General features: G+C 44.5%; 1 protein-coding gene and 1 pseudogene across 4 annotated transcripts in view; one reads left to right on the top strand and one right to left on the bottom strand.

The window, feature by feature from the left end:
• The window catches only part of KANK4 (KN motif and ankyrin repeat domains 4), a 71445-nt gene extending 70754 nt beyond the window's left edge, over positions 1–691 (bottom strand). For all 3 annotated transcript variants that reach the window (XM_081306351.1, XM_081306352.1, XM_081306350.1), the window contains exon 1: positions 367–691. The gene's annotated coding sequence lies outside the window, so the exon portion shown is untranslated. The remainder of the gene's footprint in view (positions 1–366) is intronic.
• Positions 692–8020: 7329 nt separating this feature from the next.
• Positions 8021–8545, top strand: LOC308655261 (myosin regulatory light polypeptide 9-like; annotated as a pseudogene). The gene has a single exon. The product of its transcript is annotated as a myosin regulatory light polypeptide 9-like (transcript).
• Positions 8546–19302: the final 10757 nt, after the last annotated feature.

Below are 19302 nucleotides of genomic sequence, written 5' to 3'. Positions count from 1 at the left end.
CTGGGCAGGGGCTGCACCACCTGGGCCGCAAGGACGACGCGGTCTCTCCTTCCCCACTGGTCTCAATCATCCAGAGAGATGGAAAGGGAGCGGCGCCCACCCACCCGCAGCCGGCGCTGCCCCGCAGCCCCCTCCCGCGCTGTCGCGGACCCCAGGCTCCGGGGCGGGGGCACCCGCTCGGCCCTGGCTGCCGCAGCCTCTGCCTTAAAAGGAGCCGGCGACGCCGCGCTGGGAGGGGGCTAGGATGGCAGCAGGGACCAGAGAAGAGTGGCCGAGCGCGGGGGCCAAGCCCCTGGTAGCGCAGGGCCGGGTGCTTGACGCCCCAGCAGACGCACTGCTCTGGGCTGGGGGCGCAGAGACCCTTACCTTGGCTAGCCGCGGAAGTACGGTGGGAGGCGACTCACTGTGCCTGGGGCCCCGCGGCGGGGCGCCCACCCTGGCTTCGGGGCGCACGCAGCCTCTGGGTGCAGGTCCGCGTCCCGGGCGCGCACCCCGCTCTGGCGCACCCTCGTTGCCCGGGGCGCGCACAGCCTCCAGGCGCCCTCTGGCCGGAGAGATCCGCCAGGACTCGGGGTGCACACCCTGCGGGCACACCCACCGCGCCGGATGCGGGACTGGGAGGCGCGGCCCGCCGCAATTTCGCCCCTCGTCGCTGGCTGCCAACACCACCCGAGTCCCCGCCTTCGCTAGCGGGGGTGAAAAAGACTCCTGACGCGGCGCGGGCTTTGGTGTGTGGGAAAGGGCCGAATTGCGAAACCGAGGGGGTGGGTCTTAGCCTTGATAACTGCAAAAGCCCTTGGACAGAGTTTAGGAGAAAAACTTTGAAAAGAAACCAGAAAACTCCTAACTGGTGCATATCGCTTTTCAGATTTCCAAATGTGCTTTCACATACCTTTCTCTCAACTCATCTAGACATTTCTATCTTCGTGATAGATGGGGAGACAGCATCAAAGTAACGACTTGCCCAAGACAGGACTCGAACCCAGGCCTGGCAACTGGGAATCTGTGTGCAGTGAGGTCTTAGCCAGGGAAGGTGGGGGAGTGAAGGTGGGTGAGGGATGTAACAGAACTTTTGTCTCTCCTAAGGCATTTCTTTTTCCATCTCCTTCCAAGTCATGGTTGTAGCCCCACTCAGAATCCTAAATCTTTCACTTCGCAGCCCCATCTTCCACGGAAGCAGTTCATTGAACTTTTATTAATAAAATATTTGCCTATTTCATTAATTATTTCATAATTTCATGTTCTGCGTTCTACGTTGTGCACAATAGCACTGGAAGCTGCTTCTACTACTCCTTTTACAGATGGGGACAAACAGTGGGGTCGGAGAGGAATGCAGCCTGCTGTACTCCAGATCCCAGCCCTGACCACCACTAGCGTCTTTCCTTCCACCGGATAGCACATAGTGAAACTGAACCAAAGGGGTTTCATTTTTGACTTTGTGATCCATATGAGAGAGATAATTTGAGGCAAGAGACATTTCTGGGGCTTTTATTTCCTATTTTGACAGAAGCATGGTTGTTAGAAGGATTTCACCCCTGCTAGGATTCCAGCAAAGCAAAGGGATAGCCCCAGAGCAATCATAAAGGGGAATGGAGGCTTGGAGACAATAGGGAGTGATGGGAACTATGGCAAGCTGGAGAGCATCCCATCCCCCACCCAGGCTCTTTTCCAAGGCTTCTGCTACTCATCTGCAGTTGATTTCTGACATCCAAGAAAAGGAATTAATATGGCTTGATCCTATCATTTTTAGGAAAAGCCATAAATCCAGACATTTAAGTGAAGTCTCCTAATTTGTTGGCGACTTATTTAAAAAATGCTAAACCTATATATATAGGTCAACATTGTTTAATCCAAAGAATGGGTTTATGGATCACATCCAGCCTATAGGCCAAGGGTTTGTGCCCTCATGTTTGGAGTACTTAATCTGCTTCATATGGGTTTCCGGTGGGGTAGACCCAGCGTGGATCACTATTTCTATTTTAGGGAAAAGGACACCAGTTCTGGTGGGTTTCAGGTAGGTTTAGCCCAAGGTCACACAAGCTAATTGGTGGAGCAGGAACTGAAACCCCAGCATTCCAAGTCCTGATCTTGAACTCTTTTTCTCTGATCTTATGAAGAATTCGTTTCTTGACTTCTGGGTATTGTGAGCCAAATTAGGCCTGGGGCTGGCACTGGGGTGTGGAGACATAGCACCTTTCCTAGGAAGATGAAGCTGCAATGCCAGACTGCTGTCCTCGAAAGCAGGAGCTCAGCCTGATGACTCAGAGACGAAACTGTGTCTTCAGGGTAAAGCTGAGTCAGAGGAAGCAAGATCTGAATTGGCTTAGGCTTCTGAAGCACAGGTTAGGGCATCAAAAAAAAAAAAAAAAAACAGACTAAGCAAATGTGCCCATCTCATAGCCTCCTCCCACCACCCCTAAAACAGAAGCCACACACACAGGCACCTCTAGAACATTGCCTGCTTTTCCTGTCATGAAAGGAAGGCAGCAAGAGCTAGCTTAGGAAGCAGACCCCTTGTATGGTCCTGGAAAGAAGCAACGCCTTTCAGGCAGCAGGTGTTCTAGCATCTCAGGTTTGGGTGTTTCCACTTCAGAACCCAGCCTGGGCTTTTCACACAGTGAGGGTTTATGCTGAATGCTGATTTAGAATGGGAACAACCCTGCTGTAGCCCAAACCTCCGCAATCAAAGGAGTGAGCAGCAGATAGAATAGAGAGCCTCCCTACCGCCGCCCCCTACTGGAGTTTGGAGTGAAGTGTAGGAGGATTCCTATGTGTTCACTGTCTACTGCATGCCCGGCACTGCGATGATCATTTCAAGTATGTGATCTGTCTCACTGGGACTCACAACAAAATTGTGAAGTAGCTGTCATTCTCCTGCTGAATGGAACGAGGTACAGTTCACGAGCCTAGTCAATTGAAGATATGGATTCAAACTTGTACCTTGAGGACTGAACTTCTCTAACTGAAGGCCTGGAAATTGGGGCCCACATGGAGATATGTCACTCAGACCCTATTCCATGACAGGACTGCCTGGTTGCCAGCAGTGTGACAATTCCTGCAGAGTGGGCCTCAGTCATGGTGTGCTGGTAAGGTTTAACAACAAGCTTGCAGTGGGGTCGGTTGTCATGCTTCTCTATAGTTCTCCGTAAGCCCTGAAAAGTAGCTTCAAACACCAAATAGTGAATACTGAACCATTCCTCCTGGCTGAAATACAAGTTAGATCCCTGTGAGACTATGGTCACATTTTCATCAACCCATTAACATATGTAATAGTCTCCCCTTATCCACAAGGGATATGTTCCAAGCCCCGTACTGGATGCATGTATGATGTACACTGTATGTACTGTTTTTTTTCCTGTATATGCATACCTGTGATAAAGTTTAACTATAAAGACATAAGAAATTAACAGCAATAATTAATAACAAAATAGAATAATTATAAAAATATGTTGTAACAAGTTATGTGAATATATCTCTCTTCAAAATTGTCCAACATGCATGCTCCCAGCTGAGTTAATCACGGCGATACTCCCCCCTGCTTATCTTACTGTTCTGTACTCACTCTTGTGATGTTTTGAGATGATGCAGTGCCTGTGTGAGGAGATGTAGTAGAATGGATGTCACAGGTATTGTGACTTACATAGCCTTAGGCTGTTATGTGAGGGTTACTTGAACCAAACACTGTGAAATCGTGATAGTTGATCTGATAACCAAGAAGACTACTAAATGACTAAAGGAGTGCTGGGTGTCCAGGACAGTGGGATGATTCACATCCAGAGAGGAATGGAACTGGCAGCACCAGATGTCATCATGTCATTCAGAAGAGTTCTCAATTTAAAGTTCATAAATTATTTATTCCTGGAACTTTCCATTTAATATTTTTGGACTGTGGTTGACCATGGGTAACTAAAACTTCAGAAAGCAAAACTGAGGATAAGGTGTTGAGGGAAATACTTTAACCTTATTTTCTGTGTGTTTTTCTGTTGAAAGACACTTTTTTTTTCAGTGTATATTGTTGACATTGAACTCATAGACAAATAGCATTATGCATACCTGGTCAAAGCTTGTCTAATACACATATTTTCTCCATAAGGTACACCACAGTCTTCTTGTGCTTAGTAACAGCACCTGAACACTAAACTTAGGGTCTATTTTAAATACCAAAATTATCCACAAAAAAAAGCACAAACATATGAAAAACACGGCACTAGATAAACTGCAGAGAGTAGGCTTACAGTATGAGAGCTGGAGCAAAATGCAGAGCTTTCCGACCCAGCTGTGCATGCTGGCCAATTCAAAATTTTTGCCACTCCTTTCATGTCTACAACATGACAGCGCAGAAGGTATTGACTGAAATTCACACAGGTCAATTTTAACACAGATGAATTTGCAAATACAAAAATCTGAAAATAATGACGATGGATTGTACAAGTATCTGCATGTATGTGTAAGAATCAGTTTATTATAAATTTTACTGATATGAAGAAGTATAATGTATAATTTCTCAATGATGATTCAATATACAATACTCTGTTATGTATTCCATAGAGCCAATTAATTCTTACAGGAAAGTTTTACTGCTCTTTATCTCTCATATCTAAGCTATTGTACCCAACATGCACTTAACAAATCAGTATGGATCTGACGTAAAAATTGATTGGTAGCAGGGTGCAGTGGCACACACCTATAATCCCAGTGGCTCACTTGAGAGCCTGAGGCAGGAGGATCACAAGTTCAAAGCTAGCCTCAGCAAAATCGAGGCCCTAAGCAACTCAGTGAGACCCTGTCTCTAAATAAAATACCAAATAGGGCTGGGGATGTGGCTCAGTGGTCAAGTGTACCTGACTTCAATCCTGGGTACAAAAAAAAAGTCTTAAAAAACCAATTGATATTTTTGTTTACATTAAGGATTAATATGAAATTAAAACAGCAAGATGTATCCTGGGAACTTCACTCATTCTTCAGTGGCATTGGTGATTTCCTTGTGAATCAGTTAACAGTTTGCAAATACTAGAATATTCCTTCAATTTTTGTGCTATTTACAATGTAACAGCTACAGCCATATATACTCTTAAGTTTAATTTGATTATTAAACTTTTTATTTTACATTCCATGTCTGGAACACTGCCCAGGTTTTTGTGTCAACAAAAATTTCCATCTCCTTAGGATAAAAATGCAGAAATGAGATCGCTGGGTCATGTTTAACTTGATAAGAAACTTCCCAACTGTTTTCCAGATCAGTTATTCCATTTCCATTGCCACCAGCAATGAATGAGAGAGGCAGTAGCTCCTCATTCTCACCAGCCTTGGTTATTATCAGTATATTTTTAAAAACTTTAGCTATGGGTATGCATAGGTATTTCATCACATTTTTAATGTGTATTTCTCAAATGGCTGATGATCTTGAACCTTTCTTCATGTGCTTATTTGCTATCCATATTGTATTTTTAAAATATATTCTATTTAATTGTAAGTTTATATAATTTAATTTTTATTCATGGCTAGGCATAACCACTGGCTCATAAAATTTCTGAAAATGTAATAGTCAGCTATTATGAGCTGGAAGAAGCTGGTTCCATGCAGCTCCTCTCCTCTGGGCAGCTCCCATCCAATGGCTGAGCAAAAAGGTGGGAATCCTGGCCATGTCCTTCCTGGGCAAGACTCCTCTCAGGGCCAGGCTTTGACCCCAAGCTCCATTCGGGCTGCTTGAGACCTCGCCTGATCTGCTTGACCATCCAAAGCTCTCCCTGCTCAGTTCCGCTTCTGCTTTCACTGGTGCGATTCCTATTAAACTCATGCTCCCATAGGTGTTTTCTGGAAGTTCTGCTGCGAACTTCTCCCCTGTTGCCTGTTCTGGTCTCATGGCCACTCCTCCTCAGGCCTTCAAAGTCCCTCATGCCCCTCACATAGACAAATGCACAACAGCCCAGAGAGCAGCTAGACTTGGCCCTACCTGACTTACTGCGTCCTCTGGGCTGGGTGGGTGGGTGCCGCATCTGAGCCCCACATTTGTGCATTGACTTATGGTAAGAGTGTCCCATCTGCTCCCATGGCCAAGCCAACGACTGCTGCTGCATTCAGGTGGCTGCTCCTGGTCCCTTAAGTCATTTTCGGGCATAATCCAACAGCATCACATGTGCCAGAAGCACAGAAATGTTAATGTTCTGAGACGTGACAGCTCTCATCTCCTGCCCCCTGGGTCTCTGTGAGAACTCCCTGGAGACTGAGCATTTGCCTTAGCTCAGCGAGGACCTGCTTCCCTGTGTGCTTTGTATTTGTTCTTCACTCTCCTCTCTCACTCCACTTTTCCCTCAGTCTGGCTTCCCTGGGATTGCTTTCCCCAAAATTTGTTTGCACATGGGTCTTTTACTTCAGGTTCAGTCTTCTAGAGTAACCGGCTGACTAAGTCATTATTTATAAACTACTCACTGTTGCCTCTGGGCCCCTCATGCCAGGCTTACACCCCATGATCCTCCAGCCATGCCCCCAACATGCCACACACACACGTTTCCAGCTTTGTGGGAAAGGCTGCTCCTTCTGCCTCCTCCTTCTGCCTCCTCCTTCTCTGTTTCCCAACTCATGCACATGCGCCCACTGTGTTTCCCATGTCCAGATGACTCCACTGCCCAGTTGCTGGTGCCCATCGGCACTTCCTCTATGAAGTCCTTCCTGATGCCTCAAGCCAATGAGACTTTTCCCTTGAAGCCACCTGGCATTTTGAAGCCTGTATCAGATATTGCTTATGTTCTACCGTGTCATACAAGGCAACCCTAGCGATCTTCAACCCCACAAGACCCATCATGTCACTCCCCTGCTTAAACTCTTCAAAGTGCCTCCCATTTCTGAAAAAAAAAAAAAAAAAAGTCCAGATTTCTCTAAGGTGGCTCATAAGTCTCGCCTCTTCCATCTCTCAGTCTCGTCTGTGTCTCTGACATTCTCAGCCCTTAGCCACACAAGACTCTTCTCAGTTCCACTAATACTTTGGATTCTTCTTTGCCATGTTTTTTTTTTCTTTGTTTCTGGAAATTTCTTCTTCCCAATTCTTTCTCTAGGTAAGTAATACTCATCCCCTGGGCCTCAGTTTAAACATCATTTCTGCAAGGAATCTCTCTGATGCACCTGTAGTCCTAGATTTAGGATTTATGGTCTCCATTCTCATGTTATCTGTTTTTCTTTCATAACACTCAGCAAAATTTAAATTAAGTGTTTTTCATTTATCCCCAAAAGATTGTAATTATGTGAGAAGAGTGCCTGTATCTCATCTGGTGTGTTGCAGCCTCTGGTTTAGTTCCTGGCATGTGTAAATATAAATCCTGGCTCAATGTTTTATGGATGAATACATGATTAAGTGTCCATTTCCTTGAGACCTGATGGGGAGTGAGGAGATGGCAGATAGGTAAAATAAATTTTCAAATTTTCTTTTACTCTTTTGTGATGTTAAATTACTACTATACTGGTACTTTATAGGCAAATTGAATTCTAAATTCAAAAGCATTATTATTATTATTATTAAATTCAAAGGGAATATGCCACAATACATTGTATCATACACAAATATCACGCACTACATCATACGCAAAATCATTTAGACAATGTAGATTAAAATGTAAAAGGTCATCAATAAAGTTTCTAAATGATAACAAAGCTTCACATCCTAGAAGCAGGCAAATATTTCTTTTTTTTTTTTTAAGAGAGAGTGAGAGAGGAGAGAGAGAGAGAGAGAGAGAGAGAGAGAGAGAGAGAGAATTTTTAATATTTATTTTTTAGTTCTCGGCGGACACAACATCTTTGTTGGTATGTGGTGCTGAGGATCGAACCCGGGCCGCACGCTTGCAAGGCGAGCGCGCTACCGCTTGAGCCACATCCCCAGCCCCAAATATTTCTTTAACAGGACACAAGCACCAACACTAAAGAGAAAGATTGTTATGTTGGGAATACATTAAAATTAAGACCTAAGAGGCATCGAGGGATTTTCTAAGGTGCTTGATTCTCATGGCTGTGTAGGGATTTAACCACTACCATGTCGAGCAAAAGAGTAAAGACCAAGACCACCAAGAAGTGCCCTCAATGCACAACATGTACATCCAATGTGTTTGCCATGTTTGACCAATCACAGATTCAGGAATTCAAGAGGCCTTCAACATAATTGACCAGAACAGAGATGGTTTCATTGACAAGGAAGATTTGCATGATGTGCTTGCCTCACTGGGGAAGAATCCCACTGATGAATACCTGGATGTCATGATGAATGAGGCTCCAGGACCCATCAATTTCACCGTGTTCCTCACCATGTTTGGTGAGAAGTTAAATGGCTCAGATCCCAAAGATGTTAATAGAAATACATTTGCTTGCTTTGATAAAGAAGCTACTGGCACCATTCAGGAGGATTACCTGAGAGAGTTGCTGACCATTCATGGGCGATCAGTTTACAGATAAGGAAGTGGATGAGCTGTACAGAGAAGCCCCTATTGACAGATAGGGAAATTTCAATTACATTGAGTTCGTGTACATTCTTAAACACGTAGCAAAAGACAAAGATGACTGAAAAGAACTTCAAATTCCAGCCAAATGTTTCTTGTTGCCACTTTGGGTATTTCTGAGATTTTTTTTCTCTTAGAGCCTATTGTATGCCCTTTAGCTTTACAGTTTTTGCCTTTCTTGTTTTGTATTTATTCTCAGTCATTTTGAGTCTCATGTATCTTTATAATCAAACTGGAAATGGGACTTTTTGTCATTTTCAGAATAGAAAATAGGGTAATTTTAAGTTACCATTGCCCTCACCCCCAATAACTACAGTCTACGCAGAGTCAAAATATTTTTTTTAGAGAAAGTTATTTGCTCAATTTTTTTCTGAATCATGATTAAACTTTATGATAAAATTTTTTAGAAATTAAGAACTTTTGTTAATCAAAAATTATTGATGCAGGGGCTGGGGTTGTGGCTCAGTGATAAAACGCTCACCTAGCACTGGGTTCGACCCTCAGCACCACACAGATGTAAAATAAAGATATTGTGTCCACCTAAAACTAAAGAATAAATATTTTTTAAAAAATTATTGATGTTGCCCTTCAATGGATGAATGGATTTTAAAAATGTGGCATATATACACAATGGAAAATTATTCAGCATTAAAAAGATCATGACATTTGCAGGGAAATGGATGGCATTAGAGCAGATTATGCTAAGTGAAGTTAGCCAATCCCTAAAAAACAAATGCTGAATGTCTTCTCTGATATAAGGGAGGGTGACTCAAAATGGGGAAGAGAGGAAGAGCTTGGGAAGAAGATTACCTCTAGATAGGGAAGAGAGGTGGGAGGGAAAGGGAGGGAGAAAGGGAATTGCATGGATGGCGGAAGGAGACCCTCATTGTTATACAAACTATGAAGATGTGAGGAAAAAAAAAAGAATAGTTCTACCTTAGATTAGGTAGAGAGAAGTGATGGGAGGGGAGGGGAGGGGTTGGGGAGATAGGAAGGATAGTAGAATGAAACAGACATAATTATTACTGTGTGTATATATGTGAATGCATGAACAATGTGATTCTGCAACCTGTATACCCAGAAAAATGAGATATTGTATCCCACGTGATTCAAATGTATGATATGTCAAGGTCATTGTACTGTCATGTGTAACTAATTAAAACAAATTTTTAAAAAATTATTGATGCAAAAAACCCAACGATTTCTTATGAACAACTCATTCCTATGATTCCACAGATTGAGAGGGCTTGCTGGGTATCTCTGCTGCTCTACATGTTGGCTGGGATAGAGCTCTTTTGGCCGTAAGGTCCAGGGTGGCTCTTTCACAGTGCTGGGAGTTAATTCTGGTTATTGGTTGATGTTCAGCTAGGAATGCTCACTCGGGAGCTTCTCTGTGTGGCCTGGGTTTCTTGCAGCCTGATACCCCACAAGCAAATATCCCAAGAACAGGTCTTCTAAGAGGGAAGAATGTGCTCTTTCTCTCAAAGACTTAGCCTAGAAATGGTACAGCCTCATTTCCAACATGTTTTATTGTTTAAGCAGTCATTGGGAAAACCTGGACTCAAGAGAAGGAGGAAGAAATGTCAACTCTCAATTTAGAGAATGAAAAACAACTTACAGTCATCTTTAGTCTTCCTTGATATCATTAAGAGAGTGTAACAGCAAAACACAAACTGGAAGATTTCTTTCTTCTTCTTCTTTTTTTTTTTTTTTTTTTTTTTTTTTTTTAGGACAGGGACTCTCTACGTTGCTTCAGTCTCGCTAAATTGCTGAGGATGGTTTCAAACCTGTGATCCTCCTGCCTCAGTGTCACAAACTCACAAGCTGTTGGGATTGCAGGCATGCACCACTGTGCCTAGCTGGAAGTTTTTTTTTGTTTTTGTTTTTGTTTTTTTGGTGCTGAAGATTAAACCCAGGGCCTTATGCATGCAAGGCAAGGCAAGCACTCTACCAACTGAGCTATATCCCCATCCCTGGAAGATTTTTTTTTTTTAAAAAAAACCATGTATATTATTAAAACCACAAGTGTCAAGTTTCTAACTCCAGCACCTCAAAATGTGACCTTATTTGGAAATAGGGTCATAGCATATGTAAGCAGTTAAGATGGGATCACACTGGAGTAAGTGGGCCTTAATCCAATGAAACTGATGTGCTCATAATTGAGGAATTTAGATAGGGTGAATGCCTTGTAATGATGAAGACAAGCATCTATAAGCCAAGGAATTCCAAAAATTGCCAACAAACCACTGAACGGAGAGAGGCATAGAACGAAATTTCTCTTACAGCCCTCAGAAGGAACCAAATCTGTCCACACCTTGATTTCAGACTTGCAGCCTCCAGAACTGTGAGACAATAAAGTTCCAATATTTAAGCCACCCAGTCTGTGATACTTTGTTAGGGGGTACTGTCTTAGAAAACTGATATAAAATGTAAAAAATGTCTGCAAAGCAATAAGAAAAAGACAATCCAACAAGGAAATGAGCAAAAAGTACAAACAAACACTTTGCAAAAGAAGATACCTTAAAAATCAACAGCAGCTCAGGAGGCAGAGGCAGGAGGATCGTGAGTTCAAAGCCAGCCTCAGCAATTGTGAGGCATTAAGCAACTCAGTGAGACCCTGTCTCCTATAAAATACAAAATAGGGCTGGGGGGTGTGGCTCAGTGGTTGAGTGCCTCTGAATTCAATCCCCGGTACCAAAAAAATCAATAACTTAAAAGCCACTTACTAGCAGTATTGAGCAAATGCTAATTAAACCTTAGTAAGATGTCACTGCATATCCTTGGGAATAGCTTAGTGTAAAAATATTGATAATATGAACTATTGACAAGGATATAGATGTGTCATACAAATAAAACTCATAAACATTGCCCCTGGGTGTGTAAATTAATGCAACCACTTTGGAAAACTGCCAACATCTAATAAACCTACCTCTACATGTACTCATAGTGTTGCAGTTCCACTCCAAGGCTTAGGTCCAACAGAAATGTGTATTTATGTGTGCCATATGGCATGATCATGAGTGGATATAGCAGCACTACTTGTAGTTTCTTTAAATTGGAAATAATTTATATTTTTACTGTAGAATGGATAAATAAATTATGGTTTAATTAATGAAATACTATATAGCAGTGTAAACAAACCACCTATTACCACAAACAACATGGATGAATCTTACAAAAATGAACGATGAGCTGGGTGCAGTGGTGAATGCCTATAATTCCAGCAGCTCCGGAGGCTGAAACAGGAGGATCTCGAGTTCAAAGCCAGCTTCAGCAAAAAGTGAGGTGCTAAGCAACTCAGTGAGACCCTGTCTCTAAATAAAATACAAAAAGTAGGGCTGGGCATGTGGCTCAGTGATCGAGTATCCCTGAGTTCAATACCTGGTACCAAAAAAAAAAAAAAAAAAATGATGAGCACCAAGTATGAAGAGTATAGACTAAAGGATACCATTTATACAACATTCAAACAGGCAAAACCACTATGGTGATAGAAATCAGGATAGTAATTATCTTTGGGGAAGAGGGACTTGGGAACTGGGAGGTGACACAAGGGAAGTTTGCAGAGTGACAACATTCTGTTTTGAAAACCTGCACGATGATTACAAGACTTTGTGAGTTTTTGTTGGGTGTGCATTTTGCACTCAGAGTTCGATGTAAAATTTTATTTAAAAGTTAAATAAACACATTCTAAAGTATGAGAGAATCTCCACCCTTTGAAAACTGAAAATTTGGGTCATGCTTCTTGCATTTATAATGATCTATAAATGCGCTCTACTGGGAAATCATCCTGATGGGTTTGGGCTGTTTTTGTAAAGAGGTTGTAAGTTTATCTTATGGAAAGAAGCTTTGTTGTGTATGTAAAATATTCAATGTTGATTAATCAGCCAAAATTTGCTTAAAACACAGAGCAGACAAGAGCATAATAAGGAAGGAATTTGACATTTAGTTGGGAGGCACAGTCTATCCAGTGGACTGTGGCAAAGTCATCAGGCAAAGGCAGCTTGCTCCCTACCATAGATGGTAGCCAACCCTTCAACCTTAATGGATTGGCTGTTCCTCCAGCCTTGGGCTCTTCTACTGCCAGGTGATTTTACATTCAGCATTCTCTGCAGAAGACAGTCCTATGTAGTTCTTTATCTGGATAACCCCTAAATAGAGTCCAGATATCACCTGCTATAAGAATCTCCTTTGTCTCTTATGATACTTGCTGAGATGGCCCCCAATGATCCCCTCCACCTAGTAATCATGCCCTTGTGCAATCTCTTCTCCTTGAACATGGTCTGGACCTAGTGATTCACTTCTAACAAAGAATATCCCAAAACTCATGGGATGTCACTGACAAGATTAGGTTATACAAAGCCTGGTTCATCTTGGGCTCCCTTTCTTTTCTCTCTCAGAACCCTGGCTGTGGGGGAATCCAGCTGCCTTGATGGGAGTAGCCCTGACTTGAGCCAACAGGGCTCAAGGCCTGTCAAGAGCCAAGTACCTCGGGTTGAATTACCTTCCAAGTCAATCATTCAGATGACTATTGCCCTGGCTGACACCTTGAATATAGCCTTGTGGGACCCAGAGCCAGAGGTACATAGCTAAGAAGCCCCTGGGTATTTGACACAGCAACTGTGAGCTAAGGATTTGTTGTTCTAAGCAGCTAAAGTTGTTACATAGCAATAGAAAACTAACAAATACAGTCCACTTTCACACTTCCCACCCCTGGTGTTTCTTCCCAGTGCACCCCATAATCCCAACATTTATCACATCTTACAGGACTCCACTGCTTACCCTCCCATCTCTCTCCTCCAGAAGTAACCAGAGACCATGTCTTACAAGCTTTTTCATTCCAGTTCCTGTAACAAAGTTGTACTCAATAAATGTTTGATTAACACATGGAAGAATAAAAAGACCATAGCCATTTCACTTTGGAAAGTAATAGCTTCTCTGGTTCTTAATCTTCTAATTTTGAAATGCTAAAAAATTCATAGAAGCATTTAAAATACAAAATGAGCCTAACTGGGTAAATAATTAGATGTGAAAGGTAACAGAAAAGGAGTGAAATTTGGACCACTAGATACCCTTAAGAGAAAGAATGCCAGAGGAGGAACTAGTTTATAGTGGAAGATGGTGAGTGAGTTTAACTTTGGACAAGCCTAAATGGAGGGATCTTGGAACATATCCACTAGGCTTATGGGTATGCAAGTCTGACACTTGGGAAGGGGTTTGTGGTGGGTAGATTTGGGAGTTAATGGTATGTAGTTAGTAATTAAATTCATAATAGGGGTCTCTAAGCCCAAAGTATCCTAAGCTATGGGCTGAGTATACATCCTTGGAGAACATTCTCCTTAAGAGGAGGACAGAGATGCAGATTGCCGGGTTTCGTTCACAACTAAAACACTCAAAGGTCACTCCAGGTAAACTGGGCTAACTGGGCTGCACAAAATAACCACACAAGAGACACAAATACCTTTTTCTTTGGGGTCACTGTGATGGCTTCTCTGACCTTAAGGGTCCGCAGGAAGAGAGAACGAGAGCACGCGCTGACCCCTTTTATTGACGAGAAGCTATTCAAATAAGGCAAGGGGTCAGGTTTCAGGGGGCTGAGTCTATCTTCATGATGTCCACTATCAGCAGGTTGACTGACACCTGGGTAGGCCACACCCAAGGGCACAGTAAGAGAAGGGGACAAACACAAGGCACTTCCATGGAACATTCTATCCTAAACAGGGGTTATATTACAAAGGAACAGGTGAGGATAGCTCCACCCATGGGGCTGTAGGAAGACACAGTCACTTGAACCCTAGAAGAGCGGGGCAGTCTAGCAGCATGGGTGCCTGATGCCACATCGCCCAGCAGGGAAGTTAACTCAGTCACGTTTGAGGTTGGTCTCCCACAGCAGAAGATAAGGGTGGAGGGAATGGACAGAGGTCTGTCTAGAATGGGAGGAATGTGGCAACCCAGATGGATGGGGCAGACAGTTTTGCAAGGCAGGGAATCATCAACAACAATGAACCCAGCAGAGATCAAGGTATTAACTGAAAATGTCCCTTGGATTTAGTAGTTGGACCGTCCATGAAGTCTGTGATGGACTGTTTCAGTCAACGTTTTTCGCTGATGTGCCTAAGGACCTGACCAGAACAAGTGTAGAGGAAACAAATTTGAGGGCTCATGGTTTCAGAGGTCTTAGTCCATAGAAGGCCTGCTCCATTCCTCAGGGCTCGAGGTGAGGCTGAACAGGTGAGAGAGGACGGCAGAGAGAAGCAGCTTACATGATAATCAGCAAGAAGAGAAAGAGACTCCACTCCCCAGATACAAATATATACCCCAAAGCTATGCCCCCAGTGTCCACCTCCTCCAGCCCCACCCTATCTGCCTTTGGTTACCACTCATTTAATCCCCATCAGGGGATTAATTCATTGATTGGGTTAAGACTCTCACAATCCAATCATTTATCCTCTGAGCCTTATGTTGTCTCACATGTGAGCTTTTGGGGGACACCTCACATCCAAACCATTACACTGATTGTATTTTTAGATGACTGCAACACTTCCAAATCACATGCTCTTCTACAATGTGACCTCATCCCCATCCCATTAAGAGATGAGGTTAGACCCTTTCCCCTTGATTTGGGGTGGCTTGTGACCACTTTGACTAATGAAATAGAGTGGAAGTGACACTATGTGACTTCTGAGCTCATAATAGTCACAATGGCTTCTGAGACATCACAGATGCTGCTGCTTCCACCTTGTCTGTTGACTCACTGGAGTACCCCATGTAAGAAGTCAGACCACCCAGAGACCACTCCACAGTGAGGAAGCCAAGCCACCTAGAGAGGCCATGTCTATGTCTGTTCTTGGCAGAACTGGTCTTGGCACTGTCCTAGCAGGGGTGTTAAATATGGTGGCAAATGAGCCGTCAAATGACTCTAGGCCATATTGCCATGTCACTCTCAGACTTCAGGTCTTCTCCAATCAGGCTCCAGATGTGGTGAAGCAGAGAAAAACAAGACCATGTGACCAATACTACGTGATCAGTCTGGCTTCCTGACCCTCAGAATCCATGAGTTCAATAAAATGATATTTTATGATATTAAGTTTGGGGGTAATTTGGCATTTGTTATACAGCAACAGTGTCCGAAACTGTGACTTTAGAGAAAGCAGTTTCTGTGGAGTGGTCAGGATAGAGGCCAGAGTGCATTGGGTTGGGATAAGTGCAGGGGGTGAGAAAAGGGGTGACAACAAGAACAGATGAAAGTATTGGGGGTGACAGAAGAGGGTTTAGGGCATTTCTTTCTCTTCCTTTCTTCCTGCCTTTCTTTCTTGGTACTGAGATTGAACCAAGGGTGTTTAACACTGAGCTACATTCTTAGCTCTTTTATTTATTTATTTTTATTATTATCATTATTATTTTGGTACCAGGAATTGAACCCAGGGGGACTTCACCACTGAGCCACACCCCAAGCCCTTTTTATTTTTTATTTTGAAACAAGGTCTCACCAAGTTGCTTAGAGCCTCGCTAAGTTGCTGAGACTGGCTTTGAATTTGCCATCTTTCTGCTTCAGCTTCCTAAGCCACTGGAGTTACATGTGTGCACCACCCTGCACAGCTTTATTTTTTATTTTGAGACAGGTTGTTACTAAGTTGCTTAGGGCCTCACTAAGTTGCTGAGACTGGCCTCAAACTTGTAATCCTCCTGCCTCAGCCTCCTGAGTCACTGGGACCAGAGGCATACACCACCACCCCTGGCCTTAGGGAGGTTCTTGTTGGATGGAGTAGATTAGAAGGATTCATAGGACAGGAGAAAAATGACAGAGAAGGGGAAGAGTTGATGCAGAGGAGAAGGCAGCAGGGGAGGTGCAGGGCACCTGGTGAGGAGCTGGCTGGAATGGTCTCACTGAAACTGGAAGAAAATAACTGGATTTTTTGGGCAAGAAAGGCACAGCCGTATAGCAATGAAGGGAAATAGTACTACTGGTGTGAGCACGGTGGAGATGATCACAGGATCCAGGCTTTCAGACAGGAGGACAGAGAGACTAAGGGAAATGGAAGGGCCAAAGGGCTGGGGTCTCCTACAGGTCAAACTACAGATGTCATGAGTGTGAGGCTTGAGATGGCTCATTAGATAGGAGAATGCAGCCATCAGTCAAGGAAAAGACTGTCATGACAAGATCCAGGGTGGGGTCTGGGTGTGACAAGATCCTTGGTGGCTGAAGCAGAGTGGAAGTAAAGCCCCTGGAGTTAAGGAAATCTAAGATATACAGGCCAATCGGTTGATTCCCCCAAGAAATGAAAACTCTGAGGATGACGCAGGACATGACCTGGTGAGCCAGGTTGCAAGTAATTCAGTGAATGAACACTGGACAGATTCAGTGCTTGGATAAGGGTGTTGGTGGGAGAAATGAGGGGGGGCGGGTGAGAGGTGATGTAGATGAGGGAGCCCAGAAATCCAGACGCCATTTGTGCTGAAGAGCTGTGAGACTATGAGTGAGCCTCTTTCTCCTGAAGGGTTGCAGAGCAAATGCAGACTCCTGTTAAGAGGAAAGTTGCTGAGAGCCTTCTGTGAGACTTTGGGGGAACAAGGGAGTCTGTTCTCAATGGTTGGAGGGCTCCAGAAGGTTATGGCCACACAGGATTTGGAGCTGGAATGACAGAGGAGAGAAAGGATGGCAGTAGGAAGGAAAGGGCAGGGTTTAAGGTGGAGAAAGAGCTTTCTTATTACTAGGCCCTTGTTCTAGGTCAAGGTCTCCTTCCCCCAAACCTACTTCTTTTGGCCCCAATTCAGGTCTCTTTCCTTGGGCTTCCTCCATCTGGAGCCTGGAGGCTCCTCTATCCAGCAGTGTGGGCTGAGGCTGGATGACTACCCGTCAAGGACACGGGGGTGGGGAGAGGTGAACAGATGGGGTGGCGCTAGACTCTAAGACACCTCAGACAGCCTGGAATCCTTGACTCAGGAAGTTACACAGAGCAATGGATCTTCCTGTTATGACTGTTTTGCTATAAATGAAACAGAAAAATATGAGCGAGTTCTTGAACTCTCCTGAGAGGAAGACAATAAAAATCCATCTAACCACCCAAGTGGAAGCTCATTGAAAATTACTTTCTATGGCTATTTTAAGACAAAAATGGACACACTTCTATTAATAAGCCTGTAACCAAGGCCTATCTGCTGCAGGGTGACTCTGAAAACTTCCTTCCCCACAGAGCCCCCCAAGGGCGACAGAAAGAAGAGTGTGCTTCTGTGGATGGACAGGCCCACGCTGGTCATCTCATGCAGACTAGTCCATGGGAAAAGAGATTCCTCAACCTCTCATTCCACCGCCAGCCTTTCATGGGGGAGTCCATGTACTTAATCACCAGGGCTACAGGAGAGGATTCATCCTGGGCCAGACAGGTCTGGGGGTAAATTGGGGGTCTTCCAGGTTCCTGCCACCCCCAATAACTAAGGAAGGAGGGTCTGTTTCTGTTCTCATTAGTGATCTGGAAGCCAAGACTTAGGAGAGGCCATTTCCCTCAACTTCTTCTTTTGTTATGAATTCCTTGTTCTAGGTCAAGGTCTCCTTCCCCCAAACCTCCTTCTTTTGGCCCCAAAAAGAAGCTGGGATTTGAGACGGTCCAGCTCCTGTACCCGCATAAGTTACCACTCCAGCTCCGCTTCCTGAGGCACAGCAAAACTTGCGGGAAAACTTCAAAGCTAACTTCCCTTTGAATGTTGCCTCAGATGTGGTGGGAGGAGGCTGATCACCACCTCAGACTCCCTCTGCCTTGTTCACAGGGCTCTTCAATGTCATTGAAACCTATGAAGTCACCAAGGACTGAGGTTCAGGTCCCTAGCAACCCAGAACCATCCTGGGGTAGAAGTCACTGACCCATGTCCCTCAGAAACTCTGCTAGGTTAGGAAGAGAAGTAGAGTTGGGCTGGGGGACAGGGACCAAGAGGCCCTGCTGAGGAGCTTCTGTCTCTCCTGGTCCATGTGTCTCTGTCTCTGTCCCCACCTTTCTGTCTTTCCTCACAACTGACTTTTTGCAGCACACCTGCTAACCAGTTCTCCACAGACTCTGGGTCTCCCTCCTCCCCACATGGTTCTTGCAGTTTGAATTCCACCCTATAGAATCTTCCAATGCATTCCTTTGGCCTCCAGCCCCACTGTTTGTTATCTGCCTGTATGTCTCAGCATTTCTTGGTTCAAATTCCTTAGGCAGGAATCTGACCAACCCGGCTCTTTGTGCTGGGCCATAGGTCATAGGTCACAGGCTGGCATGCGTTTGACCTTTGCTGGCACTTGGCCCGGTTATCCTGGACAGCCAGGAGGGAGTGGAGTGAGACAAAACATGCCTCAGGAATCCCCCTCCCCGCCCAGCCAAGGGGGTGTTGAATTGTTCCTTTTAGAAGGGACAATGCCAACATTTGTACTGTAGTTCTAAAACCTCCTGCCCTGAAGCAGGAACACAGTCTTTGGAGCCTTTGAAAGGAAGAGTTTTAGCGCTAGAAATGATAACGTGCAGGGCAGGCTCTCACTCCAGCTCTCCCCACTGAACTACCCGGTTCTCACACTACCTTCTCCCACCACCCAAACCTCTCTCTACCTCTGGGAGGTCCCACACAGTGACTCCTGTGTTAGCAACGAGTTCAGTGGCTCCCAGAGATCTCTGTGTGCTGTCCCGTCTGCCTTCTGCCACCCACACCACCGCCCCCCACCCCAGCACTTATATCTGTGCTACTGGGATTGTGTACCTGGCTCCTGTCCATGCCCTCAGCACACCTGAGTCCTACAGTGTTTAAGGAAAACCCCGGGGTGGGAGGGTGTAGAGTTCCTTTCCCTGCTGTGTTACCC

The sequence above is a fragment of the Spermophilus citellus genome (assembly GCF_964194105.1).
Source record: "Spermophilus citellus genome assembly, chromosome: 9".
Lineage (NCBI taxonomy): Eukaryota > Metazoa > Chordata > Mammalia > Rodentia > Sciuridae > Spermophilus > Spermophilus citellus.
Note: the sequence above shows the minus strand (reverse complement) of the source record. Positions and strands in the feature narration are given on the sequence as shown.